Source organism: Balaenoptera physalus (genome assembly GCF_965194825.1).
Source record: "Balaenoptera physalus genome assembly, contig: SUPER_3_unloc_7, whole genome shotgun sequence".
NCBI lineage: Eukaryota > Metazoa > Chordata > Mammalia > Artiodactyla > Balaenopteridae > Balaenoptera > Balaenoptera physalus.
Genome location: NW_028126546.1, coordinates 236,735 through 252,967, shown reverse-complemented (window position 1 = coordinate 252,967; position 16,233 = coordinate 236,735). Strand labels below are relative to the sequence as shown.

Genomic DNA, 16,233 nt, shown 5'->3' with positions numbered 1-16,233 from the left:
AGATATTTTTAGTGCCATAACTACATTTCAGTGTGAATTATTTGGTGTGCAGATTATATAAAATGCTTTGACGTATACTATATATCAGTACACAGTAAAATCAAAGAGGAGAACTAAGCAGGGCTTAATTCATAGGCCTAGTGTTGCAAACTTCTTTCCCTTTGTCCCTCTGAAATCTGCTTCTCAGAGTGAGACACAATAGGTTGAGCAACAAGCAAGGATTAGGTATGGTTCACATATGATTCCAGAGTTGGTTTATAATCTTGAATGAGAACTGAAAAGTCAAAACCCCTTTACTACAATTCCTTTTCATGTGACTCTTGGGCATGCCATGTTTAAGAGGTACTGTGTCCCACATCCCTTTAGAAATACTAAGTATTTATCTAACTGCCATTCTCCTAGCTCTTTCTAGTCATGGTTCCAAACTGAGCCATGATTTTGAACCATCATTCAACATTTTAACGAGTATGTATTTATGTATCTAGTAAGTTTGGCCAGCCTGGCATTTTCATATGGATTCCCACATATACAGTTTAGGAAGATTACACACATTAAAATGGTTCTTTCTTCCAAAAGTCCCTGTTATATTTACTATAGAGAAAAAAAATTGGATGATCATTTTAACCCTTGCTAATGTTTTTTACAAGATTACAAAAAGTTTTATCTAATAAATAACATAAAATATGTTTTATAAAATATAGATAAATTTTACAAAATATATACAGAGGTTGTATTAATAATTAGTAATTAGTAAATAATTAATAACCAATACAAAACCAATCAGGGGGTTGCTGCTCAGATACACAATTATGAGGATAAAAACAGAACAAAAACAAACATCACTGGAATACAGACCCCCCTCAGCTCCACCACTAACTAATAATAGGGATTGTCCTTAAGGACCTCCTGCCTCCCTCTTGCTGTCAGAATCCATTGTTAGCGACACCCTTTCTCTTTCATCCCTCCACATGTGTACAAAACTCCCAGTACAACTGTATTTAGCTGTGTTCTTTCTCATATCAGGTAAAAAGTAATATGCAAATAAACATGTAATCAAAGAGGTGAGTTATTTGTCAAATCTTGTGAGTTGCAAGGTCTTCTTAGTATGACAGCTAAGGAGAAATTCAATGTTTATATTAGAAAAAAAACCGAATTTAATTATGAAATGTAATCAGCACTCATATGCTGTGTGCCTGCTCCTTGAAAAAAGTTTTGCTAAGTCATGCCTTCAATTTCAAGACCTTACAGTTCATTGGAATGAGGAACTATGAATAGATATGTGCACATCACTACCTCCAGTATAAGACACTGGGAGAGAAGAGCTGGAAGGTAGCACTATAATGCCCTAGATTGCACTAGACATTAAATCTTTACCCATAGGATACCCATTTCATTTTACTAAATGGCTCTCTATAAACCTAGTGAAATGAATGATTTGCCAGATATTGTAAAGAGGGTAGAACTACAGGATTTTATAGTGTAGGTTCAAACTCTTTGCCTGACTCTCATAGTTTATAAGCTAGTCTCTTGCAGCCTTCACACAATGATGTTAAAAGCAAAGCAGCTACAAATTCCCTACCGTCGTCCTGGGCCCCCGTATCTCCAACCAGGAGTCGCTGAGAGGACAGAGCAAAGCGTCACCCTGCTGAATAGCAATTACTGCTTCTGTAATACCTATAATAACTGGCCCTAGTTTATAAAATTGAAACAAATTGCTTACAAGTGATTATTTTCAAGCAACATAAATAGTTTAAAGCTACTGCATCTGAAAAGTTAATTACCCTGAGTGCAACTCAGCATAATTTGCCTTTATAAAATATTTTATATTAAAAACCAGGCTGTTCACTAATGTCAGACAAAGGATTGTTCCCTTTGTGACAAGTTCACTTTTAATTTGCTTTTATTAATTATTTACTGATCCTATTAATAAAGAAAAACTGGAAATATATTACATAGCCTTTTATTTTTGGAAATTGAGATGTATTTAGAACTAAAGAGGAAATGAAGGAAGTAAATGTTCTTGTAATTCTTCACTCTCTGGCCGCTTCTATTCCAGAGACAGGAACAGCCCCCAAGACCACACTGTGAATTCGTCTGAGAATATCAACTGGGCTCAGAAACTTCCTCTCCCCCGCCCTCCAGCAAAACACATTTTATAACCAATCTTAACGAGCTGCAGTCTAGTGACTGTCAGTGGCCAGACCAACAAAGCTGACAAATTAATTTACCTTAAAGCATAGTTAAGTGGTAATAGCAGTGCTGTTTTCTCAGAGAATGTTTGCATTTCAGTAGGGACTCCAGGTTACCCCAAAGGAATTGACAATTAATAGTGAAGCTATACAAATGGCACTGATCAGAAATACCTATACAAATGGGACAGTATTAAGGTATATATATTTTTTCTACATATATTTGCTCCTACAATTTCAATTAGGTAATGATTTTCTGTTTTCTTTCTCAATGGACATTTGTTGTAGGAAAGCAGAAAAAAGCAGCTTAAAGCCAAAGACTTTTCCAGTATTTTATAAAATCTGAAATTGAATAAAGAGGTAGGTGTTCCACGTTAGAAATAAAGAGGATGATAACTTTGGGAAAGACAAGCCAACAACGGGCTGGTTTTCCCCAAGGATGAAAGCAGGTTGGAAGAACCTGAGGATTGTGAGAGTCGTGAGCCGACCTCCACCTGTTTGTGGGGAGGAGGCTGGGGGTGAGCTCGGGCTTATGGAAAAGGATGGAACTGAGCAACGTGGACGCTGGATCCCCACCCAGGAGCATCTGTATTGACCTAGTTCCTGAGCACGGCCCAGAAGCAACAGAGCTAATGGGAATGTGTCCTATAATACCTTGGGGCCATGTAAACATGTAAAGCACTGCGTTGTGCTGGAGTGGAAGTGTGCGCCCCACTAATTGAGTTTAAATTGTACTTCTCCCATTCCTAGTAACTCTATTTTTGCATCCACACCCCAATCTCTCAGCTTCTGTCTTTCTAGGTGTCTCCTTGAGCACTATACATCACAGCAGATGCAAAGCAGGGTGTGATACGTCTTTCTGGAGCATCAAGTTTTTTTTGTTTTAAAGTATTTATTTATTTATTTATTTATGGCTGTGTTGGGTCTTAGTTTCTGTGCTAGGGCTTTCTCTAGTTGTGGCAAGCGGGGGCCACTCTTCATCGCGGTGCGCGGGCCTCTCACTGTCGCGGCCTCTCTTGTTGCGGAGCACAGGCTCCAGATGCACAGGCTCAGTAATTGTGGCTCACGGGCCCAGCTGCTCCGCGGCACATGGGATCTTCCCAGACCAGGGCTCGAACCCGTGTCCCCTGCATTGGCGGGCAGATTCTCAACCACTGCGCCACCAGGGAAGCCCGAGCATCAAGTTTATTAACTAGAATTGGGAGAACCAAGGAGTCCTTGGAACAAGAACTATCCCCCTCCCCCACCAACACGGAAGACAGAAGAGTGGGGGAGGGGAGACGTGACCCAGGAATGACAGTCCAGTCTCTGAAGTTTCACCCAGGTGGGGGTTGAGGGGCAGACCTGCAGCCACGGTGGCCTCGCTTTCGGTCGCCCGGGCTGCTCCGGACCATCCTCTGAGCTGGCCAGGGTCTTGGATACGATGCTTCTGAAGGCCGCGCAGAGAACACCCTCATCTTCCCCTGCACCGGGCCCCAGGGAGCGTGGCGGCCTGACCTTCCTGCCTCGGTCATGCATGGGGTTCACATGGGCTCACTTTATTATGACGCCGCATGCTGGGCAGCTTGCAACAAAGATGTTTCAAAACAAAGTTCCAGATTCTCCTAGCCACCCCTTGCTTTTTCTGGCTGTGGCCAGAGGGAGTGGATGAGGACACACTCTCAGGCTGCCCAGTGTGGGAGGACCCTCCAGTGTTGGACACACCCGGGGGGCAGCTGGTTCCCTCTGGGGCTCCAATCCTGCTGCTGGTGGAGGGGGATGTCCCAGTGCCACACTGGGGGGCTGGGCTGGGGGTGGCAGTCCTCGACTGCAGGCTGGGTGGGGGACAGGCAGACTCACCGGTCTTCTGCCCCGCCTGCTGGTCTTCCTGCAGCTGCACGTTTTCTCCCTGGTAGAGCCACCTGCTTTTCAGGGGGGACACCACAGGGCTTGGAGAAGGCTCGAGTTCACTGCCGCTGAGGTCCCCGCGACAGAAGGGCCTCACAGTTACGATGGAGGCCCCTACCTGGGGTTTCTCGGCGCTCACACTGCCTGTTCCAGCATCCTGGATCTGGTCGCAAGTCAAGCCCGGAGTCGTCACCGTTGTCACCTTCAGGTCCTCTTCACAGGGTGGCTGGAGTGGCTCCTTCTGGCCCATGTTTAACCAAGCATGCCTCATGAGGTCAGGTAAGGTGCCTCTGTCACTGGGGTTGAGGGCAATCATTTTTTGTAATAGATCCCTTATCTCCAAAGACAGATAAGGTGGGATGTGGTATTTCCCTTGTAGGACTTGCTTCCGCAGCTCCTGGAAGTCTTTTCCCACAAAGGGCCGGGACCCAGTTACCATGGCGTAGAGCACTACTCCCAGGCTCCACACGTCCACCGCAGGGCCGCTGTAGCTCTGCCCCAGGAAGATTTCCGGGGCACAGTAAGGGGGTGTGCCGCAGATTGTGTCCATTTGTCCAGAGTCATCACACTTGTTGCTGAGGCCAAAGTCTGCAAGTTTGATATTCATGTTCGAATCAAAGAGGAGGTTCAGTGGCTTCAGGTCCCGATGCACGATGCCCCTCTGGTGGCAGTGCTGCAGGGCGGAGAGCAGCTGCCGGAACGGGCCTCGGGCCTCCGCCTCTGTCATACGGCCATGGATCTTCAAATAGTGGTACATGTCCCCCCCACTGAGGTACTCCATCACCAGAATAAATGCCTCCTCTGTGTTAATCGCCCCCAGCAGTTTTACAATATTGGGGTGATTCAGGAGCTTCATACCGCACACTTCCCGGAAAAGTGCCTGGACACTTGCGACGCTCTGACGCCTTTTCTTAACCACCTTGAGAGCCACCTGTGTCCCGGTCAGAATGTGCCGCGCCAACTTCACTTTACCGAAGGTGCCTTCACCAATGGTGCGGAGGATCTCAAAGCCATCAATATGAGCCTCCTTGTCAGCAGAGTTGGCTGTGAGGCCCTGCATCGTGGTGACCTGCTAACTACACTGACTGACAGCACTACCTAGCAACGCTAACTACGCTAACTAACAATGCTAACTGTACTAACAGTGCTAAGTGTGCTGTCTCTACTAACAACGCTAACTACGCTAACTGTACCAACGGCGCTAACTAGCACTAACTACACTAACTATGCTAATCAAGTATTAACTACACCAGCTATGCTAACTATACCAACAGTACTGACTATGCTAACTGTACTAATCTAGCAATACTAACTAAAATTAAGATACAAATGAGAAAAAGAACAAAGGAAGAAAAGAAAGCAGAAGAAATGGAAAAGACACACCAAAAAATGGAGAAGAAAAAATTTAAAACTAAAAGAAATGATAAAGAGAGAAAAATGAGAAGAAGGCAAAGAAGAAAGAAAAATGAGAAAAATAAAAAAGAGTAGAGAAAAGAGAAAAACAAATCAACAAAATGGCAGCAACAAGGAAAAAACAAGCTAACTGTAGGTCCAAGGCCGTCAGGTCACCAAAAGCAGCTTCCTGGGCTCTAAGGACCAAAAACCTGGGCCCAGCTGCCCCTTTTACAGGGCTCTGTGAAGTACATCACAGTGGTGCACTCTGAGGTCAGAGCAAGAAATGGACGCATCACAGCTGGGGGTAAACCACAGGGGTTTTCTCACTTCTTGAGTTCAAGGCCCCTTTACACTTAGGAAAAAGGATCCCAAAGAAATTTTTCTTTACGTGTGTTATTAGACATTGGTATTCACTTTGTTATAAATTAAAATCTGTAGGATACTTCAGTGGCCTTTTTATTTCTCGTTTGAAAATCTGTAATAATTTTAAAGACCTCATAATCTCTACACTTGAAATATTCAATTCCTTTTCCTTAAATTCTGGTCTCAAAATAATGTTGCAACTTAACTGACTTCACGATACTATACAAAATGTTCTGCTGCATAAGACACGATAAGGTACATTATGAAAGTTCTATGAAGCTGAGAGAAGATTTGCCAGGAAGGTCATGAGCAGATTTCTCATCAGGAGCCTCGGAGGCCAGATGGCATGGCTCAATGTACTTCAAGTGTTGAAGGAAAGAAACCGTCAACCAAGAATCCTATATCTAGCAAAACTTTCCTTCGAAAATGAGGGAGAAATCAAGACATTCCCAGTTAATCAAGAGTTGAGAGAGTTCTTAACCACCAGACCCGCCTGCCACAGGGAGTTCTTCAGGTTGGAGTCAAGGACCCTGCACAGTAGCTCAAAGCCTTATGAAGAAATAAAGACCTCTGGCAAAAGTAGATAGACGGGCGATGAGAAAAGCTAATACTGTTGTAACTTTGGTTTGTAGCTCCACTTTTTGTTTTCTATTTGATTTAAGAGACTAATATATAATAAAACACACCACACACATAGAAATCAAAAAAAAATCTATACCTAAAGCTATCACTAGAATTAAAAAATTTCACACATCTTATTAATATATACACTTGATGAAAAAAGCGTTGAAAATTAGCATCAATATTGATATAACTATTTAGGAATTTAGATGACATGTTCCCCTATGTAATTAAATTAATATTTGGGAGAAAATTAGGAGATAAAAATTCTTTGAAATCTTAACATTTCATTATAAAAATAACCTTAATAATTACATAAATGAAGTAGAACTTTGGTGTGTAGATTTCTATCTACATATACATGGAAAATTATGAAATATATACAAACATGTACACACAGAATGGCCTTTACATATTCTATGAAAAATTCGTTCCCACCAACTAATGTATCACGGAAAAAAATTTCCAGAGGAGATATAGATAGATAGATAGATAGATAGACAGACAGACAGATATGGATATATGTATCTATGTTTGCCTCTATAGACCCTTACTAGTAGTTGGCATTATGGATGGTTCTACTAATTGACTCTTCTCAAATTTCTCCATGTAAGTTTGAGATAAACATGTAGGACAGCTTTCTTACCATGTGGGTAGTAAATGGGAGCAACAAGGACTATTGAAGGAGAACACAGCACATTGCTGCGTTAGTCTACTGAATATACTAAAGGGAGAAATTGAACCATCCCCATGTCAATCCTTGGGGATTAAGCAGAAGAACAAGGTGTTTACGTTACTCAAGTTTCAAACAAGCGAACAGACACCTCAGCACTTCCAGGTAACTACATTTCCACAAAAACTCCTATGAACATGCCAATAAGTCCAGAGCATCAAGAACTATGGCTAAAGAGGCCTTATGAGGCACTCAAAGACCTCACTTAGCCTAGAGTAACTGGTTATACAGACTAATCCTTCTGTAACCCAAGTGAGGGGTGGAGAAGAAGCACTTCCTCATAGCATAGGGCAGTGGTGATGGACAGAGAATATGCAAGGAATGAACTCTTAATACTGGCATCTTGTAGGCACACAGAGTATATAGATCATAGGAACAATGAGAAAAGAAACCTTTAGTTCCTTTAATTGGCTGAATTCATTAGAGGCTAGTATGGTTTCGACAAAAAAAAAAAAAAAAAAAAAAAGAGGCTCTTTCTAGCACAAGAGTTGGAAGATTGGTGGCCTATTTCAGTAGTTCTTATATAATCCAAACTCAGGTGAACAAGTGTTAGAGACAATATACTTTATTATGATCAATCTTTGTAGGAGAGGCATAAACCCAGTCTGATTATATTTGAAAAAAAACTACTGTGATAATACTTCCCTTCCACGTGTTGGAGTATAATCTGCCATAATATATTTGGAGAAAATCTGGAATTTATCACATTCACAGTGAAAAAAAGAACAATCTGCCAGGGATTGGGGAGGGGAGGAGGGAAGGATGAACAGCTAGAGCAGGCAGGATTTTTAGGGCAGTAAAACTATTCCACATGATGTGGTGGTAATGGTGGGTACATAACATCATGCCTTTGACAAAACCCACAGAACTGTAGATCACAAAGAATGTGAGCCCTTAAAATAACTGACTTTATTTTATAACAATGTATCAATGTAGGTTCAATTTTAACATGCTTACCACACCAAGGCAAGATGTTAATAATGAGGGCAAGGGAAGGAGTGGGAGGGGGAGTATATGGGAACTCTGAACATTCTGCTCAATTTTTCTGCAAGCTCAAAACTATTCTAAAAATAAATTCCAATAATTCAAAAAATGTAAAGGGAATAAGAAAGGCATATGAAGTTAATACTAAACTAAAAACTTTGGAGTAGGCATATTAATTTCAACAAAGCTGATTTAAGAATCAGCTTGGGACACCTGGAAACAAAGGGCAGGGTTAGCCCCTACAGCCAGTGCTGCTTTACAAGATTTGGAATAAACACATAACTGAGTCTTTTGCTCCATGTGGGAGTGAAGAAAAGTGTAGGAGGGGCCTTGCCTCCAGCCTTACAGTCAGCTCCCTGAGGGGTTGTTCTCTATCTTGTTTCATAGTGAGACTGTTTATTGGTGACATTCTTTCTGGGTCAAAACCATTCCAGTGGGGGTAAGCTGAGACGAAGTGAGAGAGTGTCATGGACATACATACACTACCAAATGTAAAACAGATAGCTGGTGGGAAGCAGCCGCATAGCACAGGGAGATCAGCTCGGTGCTTTGTGACCACCTAGAGGGGTGGGATAGGGAGGGTGGGAGGGAGATGCAAGAGGGAGGAGATACGGGGATATATGTATACATATAGCTGATTCACTTTGTTATACAGCAGAAACTAACACAACATTGTAGAGCAATTATACTCCAATAAAGATGTTAAAAAAAATTTTTTTTAATTAAAAATACCAAGGAAAAGGTGGGACATTACATATTAATAAAAGTATCAATTCTCCAAAAAGACATAAAACTCCTAAAGTTGTGGAATCTGACATCAAGCTTTCAATATATGTGAAGCAAAAACTGATAGATCAAGTAGGTACAGAATCAGTAAGGATAGACTTGACCTGGACAGTAATAGCAATCAAACTAATATAACTGGCATTTATAGACTACTCCACTCAACAACAATAAAAGATACATTTTTCTCAAGCTCATGTGGATCACAGAGAAAAGTCTCAAGAGGAATTTTAAAAAGCAATTATATAGAATTAAAAATTTTAAAAAAATTGTAGATACAGAGAAAGCAGTGCTGAGAGGAAAATTAAGTGCATATATTCAGAAAGAAGAAAGATCTATAATCAGTAATCTGAGCTCCACCTCAGGAAACTAGAGAATGAAGAACAATTTAATATTAGTGTAAACAGAAAGTAAAAAGAAATAATACATATGTGAGCATAAGTTATTGAAACAGAAAACTTAAGTAGAGAAAATCAATGAAACCAAAAACTTCTTTGAAAAGACCAGCAAAACTGATAAACCTCTAGCCAGGTTAACAGAAAAAGAAAAGAAAAGAAAAAATAATTACCAGTATCAGAAATTAAAGAGACGTCATCCTGACCTGTTTCATGAATGTTAAAAAGGCAGTAAAGAACAACAAGCAGAACTCTATAATTTAGATGAAACAGAATGATTTCTTCACAGACACAAATGCTTAAAACTTACACAAGGAGAGACAGGTAATCTGATCAGGCCCATATCTATTAAAAAAAAAATTGTATCAATAATCAAAAACCTTCCAAAAAAGAAACCTTCAGTTCAGATAGTCACCGGTGAATTTTACCAAATCAAAAGAAAGGGTGCCAATTACCACAATCTCTTCCAGAAAACAGAAGCTGAGGAAACTCATTCTATGAGGTCAGCATTACCATAATACCAAAACCAGACACAAGCATTACGTGACATAAAAATATTTATATATCATGTTAAGAAGTGGAAAACTTTCTCACTAAAATCCAGAAAAAAGGAAAGATATTCTCTTTTACTCTTCCTACTCTCCGTTTTACTGAGATTTTTAGCTAGTACTTTAAAACAAGAAAAAAAAAAAACAAAGAGAAAGTATTTGGCTTGGAAAGGATTAAATAAAGCTGTCTATACTTGCAGATGACATGACTGTCTCTGCAGAAAAATATAATTTTGGAAAATTATGGAAATAATAAAGGACCATAACAAGGTCACAGGATTCATGGTTTAGTATATATTTTTGTGTATATGCTATACATACATATATATGTATTTTGTATATATACCGTACATATAAACATAAACACACATACATTTAATACGTCAATGAAATTTGAAATTAAAACATACCATGTTGGGCTTCCCTGGTGGTGCAGTGGTTGAGAATCTGCCTGCCAATGCAGGGGACACGGGTTCGAGCCCTGGTCTGGGAAGATCCCGCGTGCCGCGGAGCAACTGGGCCCGTGAGCCACAACTACTGAGCCTGCGCGTCTGGAGCCTGTGCCCTGCAACAAGAGAGGCCGCGACAGTGAGAGGCCCGCGCACCGCGATGAAGAGTGGCCCCCGCTTGCCGCAACTAGAGAAAGCCCTCGCACAGAAACAAAAACCCACCACAGCCAAAAATAAATAAAATAAATTTCTAGTTAATATTAAAAACAAAAAAAAAACATACCATATATATTGTACCATAAAAATGAAGTACTTAAATATAAATCTAACAAAATATGTATAGGAACTATATGTGCAAAACTATAAAATGCTGATAAAAGAAACCAAAGATTAAACAAATCAAGAGTTATTCTGTGTATACTGACTGGAAAAATCAATATTATTAAGATGTTTATTCTTCTTAACTGTATCTATATATTCCATGCAATTCCAATCAAAATTCCAGTGAGCTCTTTTCTTGATATTGACACACTAATATCAAGTTAATGTGGAAAGGAGAAAGACCTAAAACAGCCAAAACAATAATAGAAGATTAACAGCATAGCTGTAGTGCTAACAATTCCTGATTTCAAGAATTACTATAAAGCTACAGTAATCAAGAGAGAATGATATTGGCTCAAGAATAGACACATAGATCAATTAAACCATAGAAACAGCCCAGAAGGAGAGGCACAGAAATGCAGTCAACTGGTATTTCACAAGGGACAAAGACAATCAAGAGAGAAATAGATGAATGGATAAACAAAGTGTGGTACATTCAAACAGTGCAATATTCTTCAATGAAGAAAAATAAATGAACTAAAATGCCATGAAAGGATATGGATGAATATTAAATGTATAGGGTAAAATGAAAGAAGCCAGTAGCAAAAGTCTACATACTGAATTATTGCACTTATATGACATCTGGAAATGACAGAACCTATAGGCATGGTAAATCAGTAATGGCCAGTAGATTAAAGAAGGGCTAGAAATGATGATGAAACACAGGGAATATGTTCAGAGTTTCAAAACAATGCTGTATACTTTCATTGCAGATACATGACACTAAGCATTTGTAAAATTCCATAGAGCTTTACAGCTCAAATAGTAAATATTAATATAAACAAATTTTAAAAAATCATTTAAGAGGTCAGGGGAATCCAGGATGGGTGCAGAATGTAACTCGGGGCTGGGTATATGGGAACTGTCTGTATTACCCTTTCAATTTTTCTATAAATCTAAAATGTTTTCTAAAAACAAAAACTTATTTTTAAAAAATTCTGCAAGACACAAATAGAATACATTCAAAGAAAGTCACATCATAGTCAAACATCATAAATGAAAATAATATTTAACCAGAAAATAAAAAGATACATTATATTCTGGCACAACAATAAGAAGAATGAGAGCTAACATCATCAGAAACAAGTGAAGCCAGAGATAATAAAATCATATATTTAATGAAATTATAGGAAAAATGTGTAACCCCCAAACTTTATCTCTACTAATAATTTTGTCCCAAAATTAAGGTTAAATAATGAAATTTTCAAATAAACAAGAACAGGCAGAATTTGTTGCTAGCTGAACCAGACTGCAAGGAATACTGTTGATAGCTCTTCAGATAAGACAAAGAAAACCAAACCAAACCAAAACAAACAAACAAAAATGAGCACAAATTTACTGATGTACGTATCTGCAGGAAGAAACGAAGAGCACCGGAAAGGGAAATTGTGAATTTAACTATAAAATAATATTTATAAAATATATTAAATAGTTACTAACTCTTTAAAGAAAAAACTACACTGTGGATACATAACACATAATAGAAGGAGAATGAGTGACAACTAAAGTACAAAGGACAAAACAACAATACATGGTATTTTACTTACAATAATGGCTAATTGGCATAATTTAAGTCACTTTGAAAAGGTAAAGATTAAAAAGCTGAATTTAGAAAATAACCAGTAATAACACAAAGCAACATACATTTAAAACACTGACAGAATTAACAGGAGTTACAGAAAAATATACAATGAACCACAGCTATTTCAAACAGGATTTTCGCATAATTAAAAACAAAAAAATCAGTAATGCTATAAAAGCTTTATTTTTTATTGAAGTAAAATTGATGTATACCATTATAAAAGTTTCCGGTGTGCAACACTGTAATTCAATACACAACGGGATCATCATCAAAAGTGTAGTTATCATCCATCACCACAGAGTCGATCCCTTTTACCCATTTTGCCCACCTCTCAACCCCTTCTCCTCTGCTGTATCTCTTCTAGATATAAAAGTTTTAAACTATATTATTATCTAACTTACCTAACAGAAATTTATAGAATACTACATCTGGCAGCTAAAATACATAGTCTTTGGGGCTATAAAACAAGTCTCAATAAGTCACAAAGGATCATATGTTCTGTGAACATACATAAATGAATAAATGCTTTCGCGAAGAATAATGAGATAATCTTATGTGTTTGAGAATTAGCAGTACGTGTCTAAATGAACACTTGTTTAAAAAAATGCAATGGGAATTTAAAATATATTATTGACAGTATGGAAATAGAAATGTACCTTATCAAAACTTATATGATTGAGGCAAAACAGTCTTTGGCTATACTTTATCATTTAAATATGAAAGTTTAAAAAATCAATCAGCTAAGCCTCCATCTCAAGATTCTAAAAAGGAAAAGGGGAAATTTAAAACCCAGAGGAAGAAGAAGGATAAAAAGTAGAATGATGAGAACAAAGATCAAAGATATAAAATAGAGAAAAATAACAAAGCCATAAGCGTTAATCTTTGAAAGTTTAATAAAATTGATAAACTCTGTAGTAGTAGAATAATACCCCCTCCCAAGTTGTATAAGTGTTATTTCCCAGAACCTGGGAATATGTTCCCTTACATGGCAAAGAGACATTGCAGATGCAGTTAAGTCAGGATCTCCATAGCGTTTCCTGAATTACCCTGGTGAGCCAGTGTAATCACAAAGGTCCTTATTTTGAAAAAGAGTAGACGAGGGAAGCAGAAGTGTCGGAGTCAGAGAAGGAGATGTGACAGTGGAAGCAAAGTGAGAATGATTTCATTTCAGGCTGTAAGTATGGAAGGGGGCCAGTAGCTGAGGATTGGGGAGAGCCTCTAGAAGCTGAGAAAGGCAAGAAACTGGATTCCCAGAATGTGCAGAAGGAATGGGGTCCTGTAAACATTTTAACTGTAGCTTAGCTAGACCTATTTTGAACTGTGATCTCCAGAACTGTAAAATAATCAATTTGTGGTGTTTTAAGTCACTAAGATTGTGTTAATTTGGTACAGCAGCAACAGGAAACTAAGAGAAACCCTTAGCAAGACTGATAAAAAAATGTAAAGTACACACAAATTAACGTTAACTGAAAGCAGTATAGTGGTGCCAATACACATATTTTCAAATTAAAGGAGAATAAGAGAATAGTGTATTTCCTTCTTGATTTTCAATACTGTATTTAGCAGAAACCAACTTTATTTATTAGCATAAGGACATAGGGGCGACAATGAAAAACAACAATCATAAGGAGAAAAAAGAAAAGAAAACAAAATGTACTATTTAATTAATTGTAAATGGATTAAAAAAATCATCCATTTTTAATTTGCTGTTTGTTAACTTTTTTTTTTTAACATCTTTATTGGAGTATAATTCCTTTACAGTGTTGTGTTAGTTTCTGCTGTATATCAAAGTGAATCAGCTATACATATACATATAGCCCCAGATGCCCTCCCTCTTGCCTCTCCCTTCCCCCGTCCCTATCCCACCCCTCTAGGTGGTCACAAAGCACGGAGCTGATCTCCCTGTGCTTGAGTATCTTTTTAAAACAGCAAGCTGTCCGGATCCTAATATCAATAAAACAAATTAGGACCATAAATGACTCCATTAAAATAAATCTGTTGCCCATAAATTTTCTAGCAATTAATATAAATCAACTTTATTATAAATTGTATAGTACACTCCTGCCAAACTGAGAACTATATATTTTATTTCCATCTGTATTTTGAAGTGTGAATACTAGAAAATTAGCTTTAATAAAAGCTCAATTAATCTAAGTAATAATGCCTAAATATCTCTTGGTGTGAAGGGTCTTGAAACACATGACTTTCCATCCCAATGCCAGTTTTGTCTAATCATCTTATGGGCAAAATTTATGTCATATTTTTACTTTGAAAAATCTATTTGGAACAAAGAAAACTATAGTTAGGCAACAATTCCTGTATTGTTGAAAATTAGCAACTGTTATCACAACAACAACAATAAAATGTACTTTGACTCCAATGTAATTATGTACTTAATTTTTCTCTTTTTTAGTTTTCAAGAACCATTTTTTATTAAACCCATATAAGAAAATTTACTTATCGGTGTTATTTCTATTTAATTTACAAGAAGACTGAAGCAACAGTTATGTCAGTATTATATATTGCTTAAATTTTTTCACTGATTTTATGTTAGAGTTATTTGGAAAGTTTATAGTCCTTAAATTTCGATTAATGTCCTCACATTTTGTTGCATGTGTGCTCAGTTCTCCCAAAAATTATTTGAACTTGACCACTCTGAATATAAAGCCGGCATTCAAGTCGATCAAAAAATTACTTATGTCTTTGGTGAAATGTCTATTTACGTCTTCCGCCCATTTTTTAATTGGATTGTTTGTTTTTTTTGATATTGAGCTGCACGAGCTGTTTGTATATTTAGGAGATTGATCCTTTATCTATTGTTTCATTGGCAAATATTTTCTCCCATTCTGAGGGTTGTCTTTTCATCTTATTTATGGTTTCCTTTGCTGTGCAAAAGCTTTTAAGTTTAATTAGGTCCCAGAAGACATACAGATGGCCAAGAGGCACACGGAAAGATGCTCAACATCACTAATTATTAGAGAAATGCAAGTCAAAACTACAGTGAGGTGATACCTCACACCGGTCAGAATGGCCATTATCAAAAAATCTAGAAACAATAAATGCTGGAAAGGGTGTGGTGAAAAGGGAACCCTCCTGCACTGTTGGTGGGAATGTAAGTTGATACAACTATGGAGAACAGTGTGGAGGTTCCTTAAAAAACTAAAAATAGAACTACCATATGACCCAGCAATCCCACTACTGGGCATATACCCTGAGAAAAGCATAATTCAAAAAAGAGACATGTACCACAGTGTTCACTGCAGCACTATTTACAATAACCAGGACATAGAACTAACCTAGATGGATAAAGAAGATGTGGCACCTATAGACAATGGCGTATTACTCAGTCATAAAAAGAAACGAAACTGAGTTATTTGTAGTGAGGTGGATGGACCTAGAGTCTGTCATACAGAGTGAAGTAAGTCAGAAAAAGAAAAACAAATACGTATGCTAACGCATATATGGAATAGATTCCATATATGCAATCTAAAAAAAAAAAAAATGGTACTGATGAACCTAGTGGCAGGGCAGGAATAAAGATGTAGACATAGAGAATGTACTTGAGGATATTGGGGTGGAAGGGAAAGCTGGGGCGAACTGAGAGTAGCATTGACATACATACACTACCAAATGTAAAACAGTTTGCTAGTGGGAAGAAGCAGCACAGCACAGGGAGATCAGCTCGGTGCTTTGCGATGACCTAGAGGGGTGGGATAGGGAGGATGGGAGGGAGGCTCAAGAGGGATATGGGGACACGTGTATGCATATGGCTGATTCACTTTGTTGTACAGCAGAAACTAACACAGCATTGTGAAGCAACTATACTCCAATAAAGATCTATTTAAAAATTACGTATGATTTAAGTGAAATTCATTAAGACTAAGTACTTAATGAAAATTAGCAAGGTGTTTCATCTCTCTTCA

The 16,233-nt window shown here is 38.2% G+C and overlaps 1 long non-coding RNA gene across 6 annotated transcripts in view; it reads right to left on the bottom strand.

Annotated features, from left to right (window-relative positions):
* The window catches only part of LOC309659105, a 442,553-nt gene that overhangs the window by 289,966 nt on the left and 136,354 nt on the right, over window positions 1-16,233 (bottom strand). For all 6 annotated transcript variants that reach the window (XR_014262598.1, XR_014262599.1, XR_014262600.1 and 3 more), the window contains exon 6: window positions 10,309-10,463. This is a non-coding gene — a long non-coding RNA (uncharacterized lncRNA). The remainder of the gene's footprint in view (window positions 1-10,308; window positions 10,464-16,233) is intronic.